Raw genomic sequence first — 16,055 nt, 5'->3', positions numbered from 1 at the left:
CCATGGGCTGCCAAAAGAACCAACAGATCTGTGTTGGAAGCAGTGCAGCCAGAATGCCCCCTGGAGGCCAGGATGTCCAAACTTCGTGTCTCATACTTTGGACATATTGTCAGGAGGGACCAGTCACTGGAGAAGGAAATCATGTTTGGTAAGGTGGAGGGTCAGAGAAAAAGAGGAAGACCCCCAACGAGATGGATTGGCAAAGTGGCAGCATCGATGGGCTCAAGTGTGGCAACGATAGTGAGGTTGGCTCAGAATCGGGCAGTGTTTCCTTCTGCTGTGCATAAGGTCACTATGAGTCAGCACCGACTCGATGCCACCTAACAACAACAACAACAACAGAGTGGACCATCCTTCCTGGTGTCTGCTCCAGGCCCACTTTTGTACCCACCGCCCTTGTTTCTTTGAAGGGACTGAATACCCATTTCCTTTCTCAATTCACGTGAAGGTTAAGTTGAGCTCTGTTCCTGGAGGGGTTGTCTAAGTTGAAGCATGTGTGTGGATGGAAGTGGAGGGGACATCTCCCTGAACCTTCCTTCATCAGTGTCCCTGCCACATGGCCCCACTTTGTCAGGCAGAGAAAGGACATCAGAGGTCCCTCAACCTCTTTCCTGGGGTCCCACTTTCTCTGACTGGATCCCAGGGCATACTGCCACTTTGGATGGTGTGGAAGAAGACCCTGATGATGAGGTGTGGTCAGGCAAGTTCTCCAGGTCCCTTCACTATAAGACAGCTCACAGAGGATCTCCTAGAACACTGGGCAGACGGAACGAGACCATTGATGTACCATGCTGAGAATGATCGAGGCACAAAATAGGGTACCATATGTTTGCTGTTCTTAATTATTGTAATTATTGGTCACATTTTTCACTAATGGTGACGTGCACACATCTTCATTTGGGGCCCCTTTGACCTAGCCTCCTAGGAACTTGTGACGTTTTGAGTACATAACTGTTACTGATAGATGCCATGTGGTTGGTTATATGCCGTGGAGTCAGTTCTGACTCATAGCGACCCGGTATAGGGTTTCTGAGGCTGTAAATCTTTACGGGAGCAGAAAGCCTCATCTTTCTCCTGTGGAACAGCTGGTAGTTTTGAACTGCTGACCTTGAGGTTCGCAGCCTGATTCGTAAGCACTATGCTACCAGAGCTCCCTGTAGTTGGTTCCTCTTCATGCAGAAGGAAACACAGCTGGGTCCCACACCATCTTCATGACCATTGGTCTGTTCACGTCCATTGTGACCAATGTGTATTTTGAATGTCTTCCAACCAAGGCACTCATTTCCCTTCACTATATCGAACAATACTAGGTTGCAATGCATAGGCTTTTCATGAACAAATGGAAGCAGCGTTCCAGGCTTTCCTAGTCTACCTTAGTCTGAAGGTTCTGCTGAAACCTGTCCACTATGGTGACCCTGCTGGTGTTTGAAATACTGGTGGGTACTTTCCAGTATCACAGCATGCGTAATTACCACAGTATAAGCTGATGGACAGGTGTTGGTCCCATCAATCAGATCACACTGATGCTTAAAATGTTTACTTTTCTTGTACCATATTTATAAGACATAATGAATAGCCCAAAGGAAAAGAAAGTCACCTGTATTTTCAATACCCAGTGACAATTGTTAATGCATGACTCAGAATCCTTTATTTTTACTTTTTCTTTAGGTGCCAAGCATACACACACATACACACTCCCACAATTTACTTCTGGGCAATGGCGTTCACTGTGGAACATATTCTAGATTTGCCTAATGTCACGGGTATTTATCTAGAGCCTGAGTTTTGCCCAATCATCCATCTTGAAGACACGCCATTTAAATGACTTCTCTTATTTTACTTCATAAAGATTGCTGAGCTGGCCTGGAGATGGATACATCATTATGCAAATCCATGACTCCCCCTCAAGGGTAAATTCTTAGAAGTGGCTACTTTGAGATTAAAAAGTATGCTTATTTAAAAAAAAATTTTATTTTTGGTATACAAATTGCTCCCTTGGTCTTCATAAAGAAATCGCTGCTGTACCCTGCCTTGTCCTGCTGGCCCTCACTGACCTGAACCCCAGCTCTGGAAAGTGCCCTGACCTGAAAGTGTATTACAATGCCACCCCCTGGATGCCTTCTTTTTTAAACATTTATTTTTCACATTTATCGATGTTTTATACTTTTCAGTGTTTAGACATTTGTCAGATTCTTCCCCTGAAGTATTCCACAGTTACAAACAGACAGACAAAACAAATTTTAAATTGTAGTTTGAGTGAAAATGTACAGAACAAATTTGTTTTCCATTCAATAGTTTATACACATTTTGCCTTGTGACATTGATTGCAGTATCTTCAATGTAACAGCGTTCTTCTCACTTTCTCCCTGGGTTCCTGTGTCCACTCATCCTGCTTTGCTATCCACTTCCTGCCTTCTGAGTTCTGTTCTGGGCAAATGCTGCCCTGCTGGTCTCTATGGCTGATTGTACAGAGGAACACATTTCTCCTTAGAGTTAACCTCCTGGACTCTGAAGCTGAGTATGTGAGGACCCCACCATGACCTTATCTTGACAGATGGACCCATGGTCACTCCCTGCTGCCTGAGCCTTCCCTACAGGGACCCTGTACTTTATGCCCTGGATCCTGACTCCCCTACCATCCGGAGCCCTGTTCAGTCCGGGTCACCTTTGTGTGGGGTTTCCTTTCCCCAGAAATAGGGGTGTTAAAACAGTGCCAACCCAGTGGTCAACCCAGGCTAACAGAGTGCTGGACTTCCAGGGTCCCAGCAGCTAACACAACCAGACACATCTTTGCTTTCGGCTGGTGATAAAGTCGTTATTTCTAATCTCAGTCATAGAAATTCGTCCCTGAACACTGTGATTGGGATAGTGTGGACAAGCTGGCAGTATGCCTGCTGTGGGCCTGCCTCTGCCACTGTGACTTTAGCAAAGTGTCTGGCTTCTCTGCATCCCCATTTCTTCATCTGTAAAGTGGGATCACTAATGGCCAGCCTAGCTCAAGTTGTGAGGGTGAAATCAGACACCGGGGATTCTGAACTCCAAGTAAAAACCCCATAAACAGTGTTGTTGTTGTTGTTAGGTGCCATCGAGTTGGTACCGACTCATAGCGACCTTGTGCACAGCAGAATGAAACACTGCCCGATCCTGGGCCAACCTCACTGCTGTTGCCACACTTGAGTCCATCGATACTGCACTTGACCAATTCATCTCATTTTCTTTGACCCTCCACCTTACCAAACATGATGTCCTTCTCCAGTGACTGTTCCCGCCTGACAATATGTCCAAAGTATGAGAGACAAAGTTTGGCCATCTTGGCCTTGAAGGAGCATTCTGGCTGCACTTCTTCCAAAATGGATCTATTGGTTCTTCTGGCAGCCCATGGCACTTTCAATATTCTCCTCCAATACCATAAGCCAAAAGCATCAATTCTTCTACGATCTTCCTTAATCACTGTCCAGCTTTCACATCCATATGAGGTTATTGAAAATACCATGGCTTGGGTCAGGCACACCTTAGTCCTCAAGCTGACATCTTTGCTCTTCAACACTTCATAAAGATCTTGTGCAGCAGATTTGCCTAATGCAATACGTCATTTGATTTCTTGACTGCTGCTTCCGTGAGTGTTGATAGTTGATCCAAGAAGAATGAAGTCCTTGACAACTTGAATAAACAGCAGGTATTATTGAGTACCTGTGGCTCCCAAACAGTTAAGTGCTGGATTACTAGCCGAAAGGTTGGCAGTTTGAATCTATCCAGAGGCACCTGGGAAGTCAGGATTCTAAAAGTATTTACTGTTTCTGTCATTGAGTTTGTTCCAATTCATAGCAACTCTAGATGGTGTTTCCAAGGAGTGGTTGGTGGGTTTGAACTGCCAGCCTGTGGCTAGTAGTCCAGTGCTGATCCTACAGCATGACACTAAGACTTCAAAGGCCTCCAGTACCTGGTATTCCCAGGCAGTGTCTCATCCAAGCACTGACCAGGCCCGACCCTGCTTAGCTTCCAAGACCAGATGAGATCAGGCATGATCCGGGTTGTATGAGGACCCGAGGAAGCAGTTCTACTGTTACACAGGACAGTAGAGGGGAGGGTGGGGTCTGCAGTAGCACCCCCAGTCACCTGGACATACTGGATGATGGTGGGGTACTATGCCAGACCAGAAGGCAGGGATGGTAGGCCTGTAGAGGGACCCTCACACTTCTGGAAGGGGGTGCTGGGGGCCCTGAGACTCTGGAGGGGATTAGAAAGTGAGGGCTGGATGGAGCCTGGCCTGGCTCTGTGCTCTTTTGGGCTGATTTTGAGAGGAAGCGGGGTGTTGGTGACAACCCCCACCTTAGCAGTGGGCTCAGCAGCTTCTCCAGTGTCCACTCCAGTGACCAGAGTGCCTGAACAAAGTGGTTTCCCTTTAGGACTGGCAGGTGAGACCCGTCTTCCAACTGTGAGGCGATGGTGGCTCAGCTGTAGAGTTCTTGCCTTCCATACAAGAAAGCAGAGTTCGCATCCCAGCGAATGCACTTCAGACTCAGCCACCACCTGAGTGTCCGCGAGGGTTTGTGTGTTGATGTGATGCTTCAGTGGAGTTTCCATACTAAGAGAGACTAGGAGAAAAGGCCTGGAGATCTACTTCTGAAAATCAGCCAAGGAAAAGCATAAGGTTGGAGTAGGACGGAGTGTCACCATGAGTCAGGTCCAACTAGATGACATCTAACACAACAGCCTTTCTTCTGCGACAGGGTTTTCTAGGTCCATCTGCCCATTTCATCTTAACAACACCTTCTAGGTGAGTAGGCCCATTTTAGAGACAAGGAAACTGAGGCTCAATGAGGTCCCGTTACTTGCCTGACAACCTCCAGATGCAGGGTGGGTTTCATATGCAGACTCCCTCTCTAGAACCCACCTTCCTAGTCCCCATACCTGTCAGTCAAAAGCTTGCTAACCAGGCACACATCCCGGCAGATTCCTTCTTGGGGTGACACACAAGGACACACGACTGCAAACATGAGGATTAACTACATGGTCCTGTTTCTCTCTAGGCAGACCTTGGAGATACAGTGGGTTACGTTCTAGACCTCCTCAATTAAGCAAGTCACAGGAATGTTTCTAGCTCCCAGTGCACATGAATGTTATGTTTACACCATACTGTAGTCTAATAAGTGGGCAGTAGCTTTATGAAAAAGTTGAACGATTCTGAGAATGACTGAAATGTGTCATCTGTCTTCATGACCTGGTGCTGCTAGAACAGGCATACCCAAGGGGGTGGCTTTAACAAACAAATATGTATTCTCTCATAGTTTAGGAGACGAGATGTCTAAGTCCAGAGTGCTGCCTCAAGGGAAGACTCTCTCTCTTTTCAGGCTCCTGAGAAAGGTCCTTGTATCCTTTCAGCATCTGTAGGCTCACTATTCCTTGGAGATCTCTGTGTGTTTTATATTGGTCTTTCCCTGGCTCTAGGAGCTTCACGGTGCAGGGATTCCCAGTTCTTCCTTTTCGATGGTAGCTTCCTCTGAGCTCCGCTTGTTTTCTTCTTCTTGTTGTTAAGTGCCACCGAGTTGACTCTGACCCATAGTGACCTAGTATAGGATTTCCAAGGAGCAGCTTGAACCACCGACCTTGCAGTTCAAATGACTTTGCAGTCTGACGCATTAGCCCACAGCACCACATCTTTTATATCTCAAAAGAGATTGATCCTAGCTATCCATTAGCATCATATTGTTGTTGTTAAGTGCCATTGAGTCGGTTCAGACTCATACCAACACTGTGCAAGGTTATCGAGGAGGGGTTGCTGGGTTTGAGCCACCAACCTTGTGGTTATCAATCCAGTGGTTTACCCTACAGCCATTGTTGTTGTTATCAGGTGCCATCAAGTCGGAACCGACTCATAGCGACCCCATGCACAGCAGAATGAAATAATGTCCGATCCTGGGCCAACCTCACTACCGCTGCCACACTTGAGTCCATCAATGATGCCACCTGGCCAATCCATCTCGTTAGGGGTCTTCCTCTTTTTCTCTGACCCTCCACCTTACTCAGCATGACATCCTTCTCCAGTGACTGTTTCCTCCGGACACAGTCCTAGGGAAAAAGAAACCCTACAGCCATACCAGGACTCTATTACATCATGGAAGTGGAGATTGGCAACGCATTGGATAATTACGTCAGATCAGGCTGATCCCATCAGATCCCGTCATTGGAGAGGTGATGACATTATGTTGGATCTCATCATAGGTAATTATTCCAACTTAACTGTTAGACCACTAAGAATCCTGTCCCTTACCTATCACAGTCCACCCCTTGTCAACATGGCACCTGCACACATCTCCTCAAACCATGCATACCATCTTGAAGAAGACAACTGGAAACTTATACTTGTGCTGAACATGAAACAGTTAACATGCATACAGTCAAAAACCCACTAACCCCATCATTGTCTCCAAATTCTTCCAAGTCCAGATTCCAACCTGGGAACACAATTCCTCTTCGTCTGTGAGTCTAGAATACAAGTTACCTTCTTCCAAATGTAACAGACAAATGTAGCTATCTCCATTACTAATGGGAGCAATTGAAGGGAAAGTTAAAAATCCAGCAGAAAATTTCCATTAGCTCTCAAGGCTTGAAAACCACCCTCTATTGTCTGAGACCATCTTGGCAATGGCCTTGGCCCCCAGACTCTGGATGTTGGCCATGCACTCTGGGTTCTGGGTGGGGACCCCTCAACCCTAGTCTTTAGCTCTACCTTCCAGGCCCACTGGGACAGCACTCTACTCCCCCGCCTTGGAAACCCCCATTCTCCTAGTCCATCTGAGTGGTGGTCCCATCCTCTCACCACGGCAGGCCCCACTCTTCTGACCCTTGGGCATAGCAGCCCAGCCTCCTCAGCTTTTGGCAGACAGCCCATCTTAACAGTAGCTCCACACTCCAAAATTGAGTTGGTGAAGAAGATCGGACTCTTTGAAACTTAGGAAACTGTGGCCTCACCTTTAGAAACCCCAGAGGTCATGGTCCCTCACTTTGAGAGTGCCAAGATCAGAGCCCTACCTTTTGAGACTGAGGCAGCTCTGCTTCCTGGCCCAGCCAAGTTGACACAAAACCTTAACAATAACAGCACCCATAGACTTGCTCAACACAGGGGTTTCCACAAACCCTCCACATATACAAAAATACACTACCTGCAAAGTGCAATAAAGCAAAGTTTAATAAAACAAGGTGTGCCTACATATGCTATAGTTTCTAGAACAATGCAAAGTAAGAAAGATTAAGCAGTGAATTTACGTAAGACTTCAAAATACAATCCTTCCAAGATTTGAGCTTGTTATATGTCCTGTTTAGACACTGGGATTAGATTTGAAATGGCACTGGGTAACCCCTGGCTGGATGTCCCTGGATAGCCAAGCCCCAATCCCTCACACCAACACTGACAAGAAAACTCCAGCAAGTGGTCAGGAGCAAAGGGCGGGAGAGCATTCCTTGCTATTGCAAATTCTTCTTTCTCACCATTAACCAGGACCAAGATAATGTCATCTCTAAATTGAACTGCAAGGGCACACTCATTCTTTGCAGCTAACAGCCTGCTGTATTCTTTTGCTGACAAATATAACGTTGGCATTTTTTGTGATCATGCAAATGGATTTGGAATCTAATTGAACTTTTTATAGCAAATACATCAGAATAATGATGATGTCTCCCCAAGCATCCACACATGCTGCTCCTAGTCTTCATAATTCCGCCCTGCTGTTCAAAGCATCTCTAGCAGGCTGTTCGAATCTCACTCTTCTAAGGGTGGAACTTTTTGCTTTGAATCTGCAAACTTTATCATTTCTGACACAACCATCTTTTCTAGTGGTTCTTGAAGTTTTCACATAAATTCATGTCGGTGCTGGGAAATGTCAGGATGGTACACTGTTTCCGAAGGCAGAGATTGTTGGGGTTTGAGGGAGGAAGACCAGGTGATCTGCTGCCTCCAAGTCTCTGGGGGAGGGGAGAGCTTGAACTGATGACCTTTTGGTTAGCAGCTAAACATTTAACTACTGTGCCACCAGGGTTCCTTATAAAGTGGCTTGGCTGCAACAAATCCTCAACAGGATCTGGACAGTCAGCCCCAGACTCCTCCCTTCCAGTCTTAGTTGTCTACTGCTGCCAAACAGAACCACCACAAGGGGGTGGCTTTAAGGAACAGATGTTTATTTTTCACAATCCTGGCGGCTAACATATGGTGTGGTTCTAGGGGGAGGTCCTTTGTTGTCTAGTTCAGTGTCTAGTAGATTTCAGCAATCCACCTGTTCAGGGAACGTATATATATGTCTCATCATGTGTGGCCCCCCAGAGCCTGTGCTGTTTTGGTCTTTTTATAACTCAGAAGTGATAAGGTTTAGGAACCACTCTACACTGGAATGGCATCATTTACATAAAAAAGGAGGCCTCTATTTCCAAACAGGTGGTAATCAGAGTTTGTTGCTAAGTCGAAATTGACTCTCGATTCACCAGCAGGTGGGTTTGATTTTGGTTGTAGTGTAGTTGAAAGGGTGTCTGTTGATCTGTATCCTTACCAAACCCAACCTAATTCCCCTACCACCAAATCAATCCTGACTCACAGAGACCCTCCCAGGCAGAGTACATCTATTTTTTGGGATTTTCAAATCTTTACGGGAGCAGAAAACAGACTCATCTTTTCCCCGTGGATCAGCTGATGGCTTTGACCCGTCAACCTTGTAGTTAGCTGCCTGAGCCTTAGCCCCTACCATTGTGTGCTCAGCGCGCTCTCATTGAAGCTTTATTTTGCATTTCTCTGAAGACCACTGCCACAGTCCAGCTGATTCCCAAGCTTCGTGGCCCCACGTGACAGAGTCGAGCCACCCCATTGGGCTTCTCAGCTATCATCTTAATGGGGGCAGATCCCAAGGTCTTTCTCCAGCAGAGCCACTGAGAGGGTTTGAACTGAAGACCTTTCTGTGAGTGCTTAACCAGTGCGCCACCAGGACTCCTTTTCCTTGACGTTGTTGTGGCGCCGTTTCTGTATTTACTGACCACGTGGGTATCCTCTTCCGTGGTCTCTGACCCTTCATCGCCTATTGCCTTTGCAGTCTTCTGGAATTGCAGAACTTCTTTATGTATATTTCATGAGCCAGGCTGGAGCAGTGGTTAAGTGCAGCGGCTCTGCAAGAGAAAGATGTGTGGCTGTCTGCTAGTGTCAAGATGACAGTTTTGGAAACCCTGCCAGGCAGTTGTACTCTGCTCAGTTGTTGTGAGGTGGTGTCCAGTTCGGACTCTTATCAACCCCGTGTACAATAGGACAAAACTATGCCGGGCCCTGCTTCCTCCTCAGTATTGTTGCTCTATTTGAGTTCATTGCTATAGTCACTGTTTCAGTCCATCTTACTTCCTCTTATTTGCTGAACCTCTGCTTTCCCAAGCATGGTGTCCTCTCCAGGGACTATTGGCTCCTTCTATAGTGACCTGACAGTAGTGGGGCTGCTTTGGGGTTTTTATGTATCTTGGGTTGTTACCTCTATGTGTCGTATACATTTTCTAACATGACTTGACCCTTTTACTGGTGTTTTTGGCAGAACAGAAATACTTAGTTTTTGTGTGGTCAAGTTTATCCAACTTCTCCTGTATGGTTTTAACATTTTGACTCCTGTTCAAATATCTTTCCCTACCTTGAGGACTCCTGGTATGGCATGTGGTTTAATGTGTTGGATTGGAGGGTCAGTTTAAGCCACAAGATTGGCAGTTCAAATCCACTAGCTGCTCCTCAGAAACCCTATACAGTGTCACTATGAGTTGGAACAGACTCTCTGGCACTTAACAACAGCAATAACCTCGAGGTCACGAAGATGCTTTCTTACATCATGTTCCCCCCCCCCCCCCACACACACACAAGCTTTTTATTGTGAATTGAGTGAAGATTTCCAGAGCAGATCATCAGTTTTGTATTCAACAAATCACACACATGGTTGCAATCCCTTCTCTGTAACATCAGTTAACAGCATTGACCTCTGTTCATTTTAACTATTATATTCCTTTTTTGCTTTCATCTTTCCTCTGCTAACCTCCCTCTTCTTGTATATTGCCTGCCCTGTCACCCATGTTAATATGTGCCTACCTCCTAGCCTGTGAATAATTTCCCCTCCCTCCATCCCTGTAATCATCATAGATTGTCTCTTTCATCAAGAAAGCCTCTTAAAAACTTTAAAAGCATTTGTCTCGTACAATATTTGTCCTTTTGTGATAGACTAATTTCACTCAGCATAATATCCTCCAGGTTCAACCATGTTGTGAGGTGTTTTACAGATTCATCATTATTCTTCAATGTTTTGTAGTATTCCATTGTGTATATGGAAGGAGCTCTGGTAGCGTAGTGGTTACGAATCGGGCTGCAAACCGCAAGGTCTGCAGTTCGAAACTACCAGCTGCTCCGCAGGAGAAAGATGAGGCAATCTGCTCCCGTAAAGATTTACAGCCTTGGAAACTCTGTTCAGGGTCGCTATGGGTCAAAACCGACTCGACGGCACTTAACAACAACAACAACAATTGTGTACATGTACCAAACTTTGTTTAGCCATTCTTCTGTTGATGGGCATTTAGACTGTTTCCATCTTTTTGATGTGTCTCTTGTAGACAGTATATTGAAGGATCCTGTTTTCTTAGCCATTCTGCTCTCTATGTCTCTTGACTGGTGCATTTAATCCATTTATATCCCGTGTGATTATTACTAGATATGGATTAATTGTTGTCATTTTTGTGGTGCTGCTGGATTCTTTGGTCTACATAATTTTTTATGTAGAGTTCAATTTGTTTGTGGGTTTTCTTTGCATTTTAATTTCTGCTAAAGTCTTAAGAATTGTTTAGACTTTCACATTCAGATCTCGGTGGATGTGGAATTAATTGGTGTGTATGAAGGGAATTCAGGGTGGTTACCTCAGAATCATTTTTCTCCCTCACTGTTCTACAGAGCTATCTCTGGTCTGCATCCAGTTTTCAGGTTCGTCTGGTGTACTTATGACTCATACCTTTTCCACTACCCTCAACCACCTTTTCGTAATTGCAGGAGATTTAGAACCTGTTTATGTCTGGTAGAGAAAATTCTCTCTCACGTTTTTCTTGCTTGTCAACAGTGTCTTGTCTCATCTTGGCCTTTTGAGTTTCCATATAAATTCTAGCACTAGTATGTCAACTTTGACAGAAATTCTTTTTGGGATTTTGATTGGGATGATAAAGAATCTATACATTGACATACTTAAAATATCGAGTCTTGCTACCAGTTGTATGTTTTTCCTCCATTTTTTAAAGAGCGTTTAAAAAAATACCTCAATAATGTTTGATGGGTTTCTGCATAAAGACCTTTTACATCTTTGTTAGATTGATTCCTTCTTACGATTTTTAGATGATACCGTAAACGCTTTCTTCCCCTGAGCTTTTCTCATCCAGGCACATTTGCATACAATAAAATAGACAGGATTTAATGCACAGCTCAATGAGTTCTGACAAATGTAGATGCTCAGGTAACAAGATCTCAAATGAGGAAATTTCCTTGTGCCTCTTTCTGGGTGATTGCCCCATCCCTCTTGGCTAGATGACCACTGTTTGGGTTTATGATGTGCTTGTTTTAGAGACCCGTGTCAACAGACGTATTTACCCTTTGGTTTCTGACTTCTTTTGCTTCAACGCAGTGCCTGTGAAACTCATCAGTGTTGCTGTGTGTGCCAGTAGCTATTCCTTTTTATTGTGGAATTGTACTTTCGTGAACACAATATGACAATTTGTTTTCCAAATGGAGAGCTATGGGTTTAGGCTGTTTTGAGTTTTTGACAGTGATGAACGGAGCTTCTGTCTTTGTTTGTTCATGCTGTATCTCAGAAATACTGCCAGTGGGGGGCTCTAACCAACAGACATTTACCCTATCTCAGTTCTGCAGAAAATCCGTTTCAAAAGACCACTTTAAAGTGTTAAAAAGCAAAGATGTCACTTTGAGGACCAAGGTAAGTTGATCCAAACCATGGTATTTTCCATTGCCTCATCTTCTGGATAAGGAATAAGGAAGACAGTAGAAGAGCTGATGCATTTGAATTATGGTGTTGGCAAAAAAATATTGAATAAACAAATCTGTCTTGGGAAAGTACAGCTGGAGTGCTCCTTAGGAGTGAAGATGGTGAGACTTGGTCTCCTGTAATTCGGACATGTTATCAGGCGGGCCCAATCCCTGGAAAAGGACATGCAGGTAGAACAGAGGGTCTGTGAAAGAGGAAGCACCTCAGTGACTTGGATCGACATGGTGGCATCAAAATAACAGTGAAGATGGTGTCAGACTGTCTCATTCTCACTGGATGGCATCTAACTAGCACACCAGCACTGCAAGAGAACTCCAGTTGCTCCCTAGTTTTGTCCTTTGATTGGAATAGATCATGACATCTGATTGTGGTTTTCAATTTGCATTTCTACCATGACTCATGGTGTTGAGAAGCTATTCATGATCTTTGCAGTGCAATGAATTATTTAATGTTTCCTCTAGTCATTGTCTTTGCAAACTCCCACCAAACAACTGGATCCTGATGGGCCTGGGTCAGAAATGGTGGGGGAAGATGCTGATGGATTATATGAGGTGGTTGTGAGCGATGGTTAAAAGGGCTAATGGAGATTGGATCATGTTGTCCATCTTGCTGGATATGAAATAAGCCATCTGAGAAGCACGAAGGAAGACCTTATGACCATCAAACAAGACCCAAGGGCGGAGTACATCCTCTGGACTTAGAGAGCTCTGTGCATTGAACCTCCTTGACCCACGGACAGAGAGTGATGACATCAGAGAAGGGCAGACTCAAGAGCCAGAGCACAGGGTTTCTCAGCCCACAGAACAAAGATAACTGATGACTCTGGGCAGGAGTCTTGCTGGCAGAGCATGGTGGCGCCAGGAACTAAATTTGGAAGCTAAGTTTGTTGACCCATGAAGCTAGAACCGAGTGCTTTTTGGCTGAGGTTTATGGTGGAGTGCTATGTCCTGTGAGCACTTAAGGACAGCCCTAAGAGCTCTGGAGCATTTCTGGAGCAGGGCAGAGGTCGGGCTAGGTCAAGGAGCTGAGGACCAGAGAGAGGTCTGCCTCTGGGCAAGACAAAGAAGCTACTCTCCTGACTGAAGGAGTGTGTTCTGACCGTCTCGAATGTTGCTCTGTGACCTGTCTGCTTACTTAATAACCCCCAGACTGGAAGTCTGGCGTCTTGAGTTCTGCGCGGCCATTTGCTGGGGATTATTGAGCCCAGCTGAATAGAGAAGGCTATTGGAGGGGTAGTTGGCTTGATTATTTATTTAGTTTTTTTGCAGTCTTACTGATTGTTTTTGTTTTCTTTTATGATAGGTCTTTATAAATCTTTCACCCATTTTTACTTGCATTCTTAGGATTGAGCTTTGTTGTTGTTGTTAAGTGACATCGAGTCAATTCCAACACATAGTGACCCTGTATAAGTTTCTGAGGAGCGGCTGGTGGTTTGAACTGCCAAACTTTTGGTTCAAACTGTCCTTTGAGTCCAGTGCTTATCTTACAGTGTTTAGAGGTTCTTTATAAATTCTGGATGCTAGTTATATGTGTTACAAATTTTATATCCCAGTCTGTACCTTCCTTTTTCATTTTTTCAATGCTTTTTTGTAGAGTGGTTGTTGTTAATGTTGTTAAGTGTCTTTGAATCGGTTCTGACTCATAACATCCTTATATAGGGTTTCCAAGCAGTGGCTGGTGGATTTGAAGCACTAATCTTGCAGTTAGCAGTCCAGTGCTTATCTTACAGTGCCACACCAGTACTTCTTTGAAGAATAGAAGTTTCAAGTTTGGATCAAGTCCAATTTATTAATATTCCCTTTTAATGGTTTGTACTTTTTGGGTCATATCTGAGAAATTGTTACTATCCCAAGTTTTCAAAGACTTTCCCCCCAGGACTTTTATATTCTAGCACTTCCATATAAGTCTCTGATATATTTGGAGTTAATCATGTTGACTATGAACCTATTATCTGTGAGGGAGAAGAGGTTTGCTTCTTCTTTTTCAGTCTGACTCCCTTTTATTTCGATTTCTTGCCTCATGACACTGACATGGAAATCCAGGATAAGGTTGACCAGAAATGATGGAAGCAGACATTCTTGTCTTGTTCTCGATCTTGGGGAAAAGTATTCAATTTTTCACTATAAAACAGTATATTGTTTGGGTTGCTAATCTTACCGTCAGAAGTTTGAAACTACCGGTGGTTCCAAGGGAGACAGATAAAGATTTCTGCTCATGTAAAGATTTACAGCCTTCAGAAACCCTGCACAGGGTCGCTGAGTCGACTCCATGGTGCATAATCACCACCCATCCCCAGTTCTTTGGTTGTTGTTGTTGTTGTCAGGTGCCATCGAGTCGGAACCGACTCATAGCGACCCCATGCACAGCAGAACGAAACAACATCCGATCCTGGGCCAACCTCACTACCGCTGTCACACTTGAGTCCATCAATGATGCCACCTGGCTGATCCATTTCGTTGGGGGTCTTCCTCTTTTTCTCTGACCCTCCACCTTACCCAGCATGACATCCTTCTCCAACGATTGTTTCCTCCGGACAATATGTCCAAAGTAGGAGAGACGAAGCTTAGCCATCCTGGCCTCCAAGGAGCACTCTGGCTGCACTTCTTCCAAAACAGATCTATTGGTTCTTTTGGCAGTCCATGGCGCTTTCAGCATTCTCCTCCAACACCACAACTCAAAGGCATCAATTCTTCTATGATCTTCCTTATCCAATGTCCAGCTTTCGCATCCATAGGAGGCTATTGAAAACACCATGGCCTAGGTCAGGCGCACCTTAATCCTCAAGCTGACATCTCTGCTCTTCAATACTTTAAAAAGTTCCTGTGCAGCAGATTTGCCCAATGCAATATGTCGTCTGATCTCTTGACTGCTGCTTCCGCGAGTGTTGATAGTTGATCCAAGAAGAATGAAGTCCTTGACAACTTCAATCTTTTCTCCATTGATAAGAATGTTGTTTATTGGTCCAGTGGTGAGGATTTTTGTTTTCTTGACATTGAGATGTAATCCATACTGAAGGCTGTGCTCTTTGATCTTCATAAGTAAATGTTTCAAGTCCTCTTCACTTTCAGCGATCAAGGTTGTATCATCTGCATATCGCAGGTTGTTAATGAGTCTTCCTGCAATCCTGATGCCATGTTTTTCTTCATAGAACCCAGCTTCTCGTATTATTTGCTCAGCATACAGGTCTTTGGTAGATTCCCTTTATCAGTTTCAAGAAGTTCTTTCTATTCTTAGTTTGCTGAGAATTGTTATCACATGAGGCTGCTAAACTGTGTTAATACGATTTCTACATTTATTGAGGAAAAACACTAAAAAAAAAAAAAAACTCCTATATTTTGTTCCCATAGTGAATTGCATTGATTTTTGAATGTTAAGACAACCTTCCATTTTTGGTACATACTTTACTCGATCTAGGTGTACTTTTTATATGTTGATAGACTTGATTTGCTAAGATTTTGCTAAAGGTTTTGTATCTATGTTCATAGGAAATATTGGTGAGTAGTTTTATTATTTTTTGGTATGGTTTTAGTTATAGTTATAATGATGTATGGTTTTAGTTTAGTTATAATGATGGCTTCATAAAATAAATTGGGATGTTTTCCCTCAATTTTATGAAAGCGATTGTATAGAATTAGTTTTACTTTTTCCTAGTGTATAAAACCATCTGGGCATGGAGTTATCTTTGTAGGAAGGTTTTTAATTGTGAATTCAATTTTTTTTTAATAGTTACAGGGCATTTCACACTTTTTGTTTTAATTTGAGAAAGTTTTGGCAATTTGATCAAGGAATTTTCCTATTCCATCCACGTAGATGAATTTATTGGTATAAAATTTGTCATAATGTTCCCGTGTTATCCTTTAATGATAGCAGAATCTGCAATGATGCCACATGTTAAATTTCTGATTTGAAAAATTTGTGTATTCTCTTTTATTGTATTCACTGTTTGTTGATTGCTCCCAAGAGCCAGGTTTCAATTTTACTGATTCTTCTCTATAGTTTTATTTTAGTTTTTCT

The sequence above is a fragment of the Chrysochloris asiatica genome, unplaced genomic scaffold, assembly GCF_000296735.1.
Source record: "Chrysochloris asiatica unplaced genomic scaffold, ChrAsi1.0 scaffold00097, whole genome shotgun sequence".
Classification (NCBI taxonomy): Eukaryota; Metazoa; Chordata; class Mammalia; order Afrosoricida; family Chrysochloridae; genus Chrysochloris; species Chrysochloris asiatica.
Note: the sequence above shows the minus strand (reverse complement) of the source record.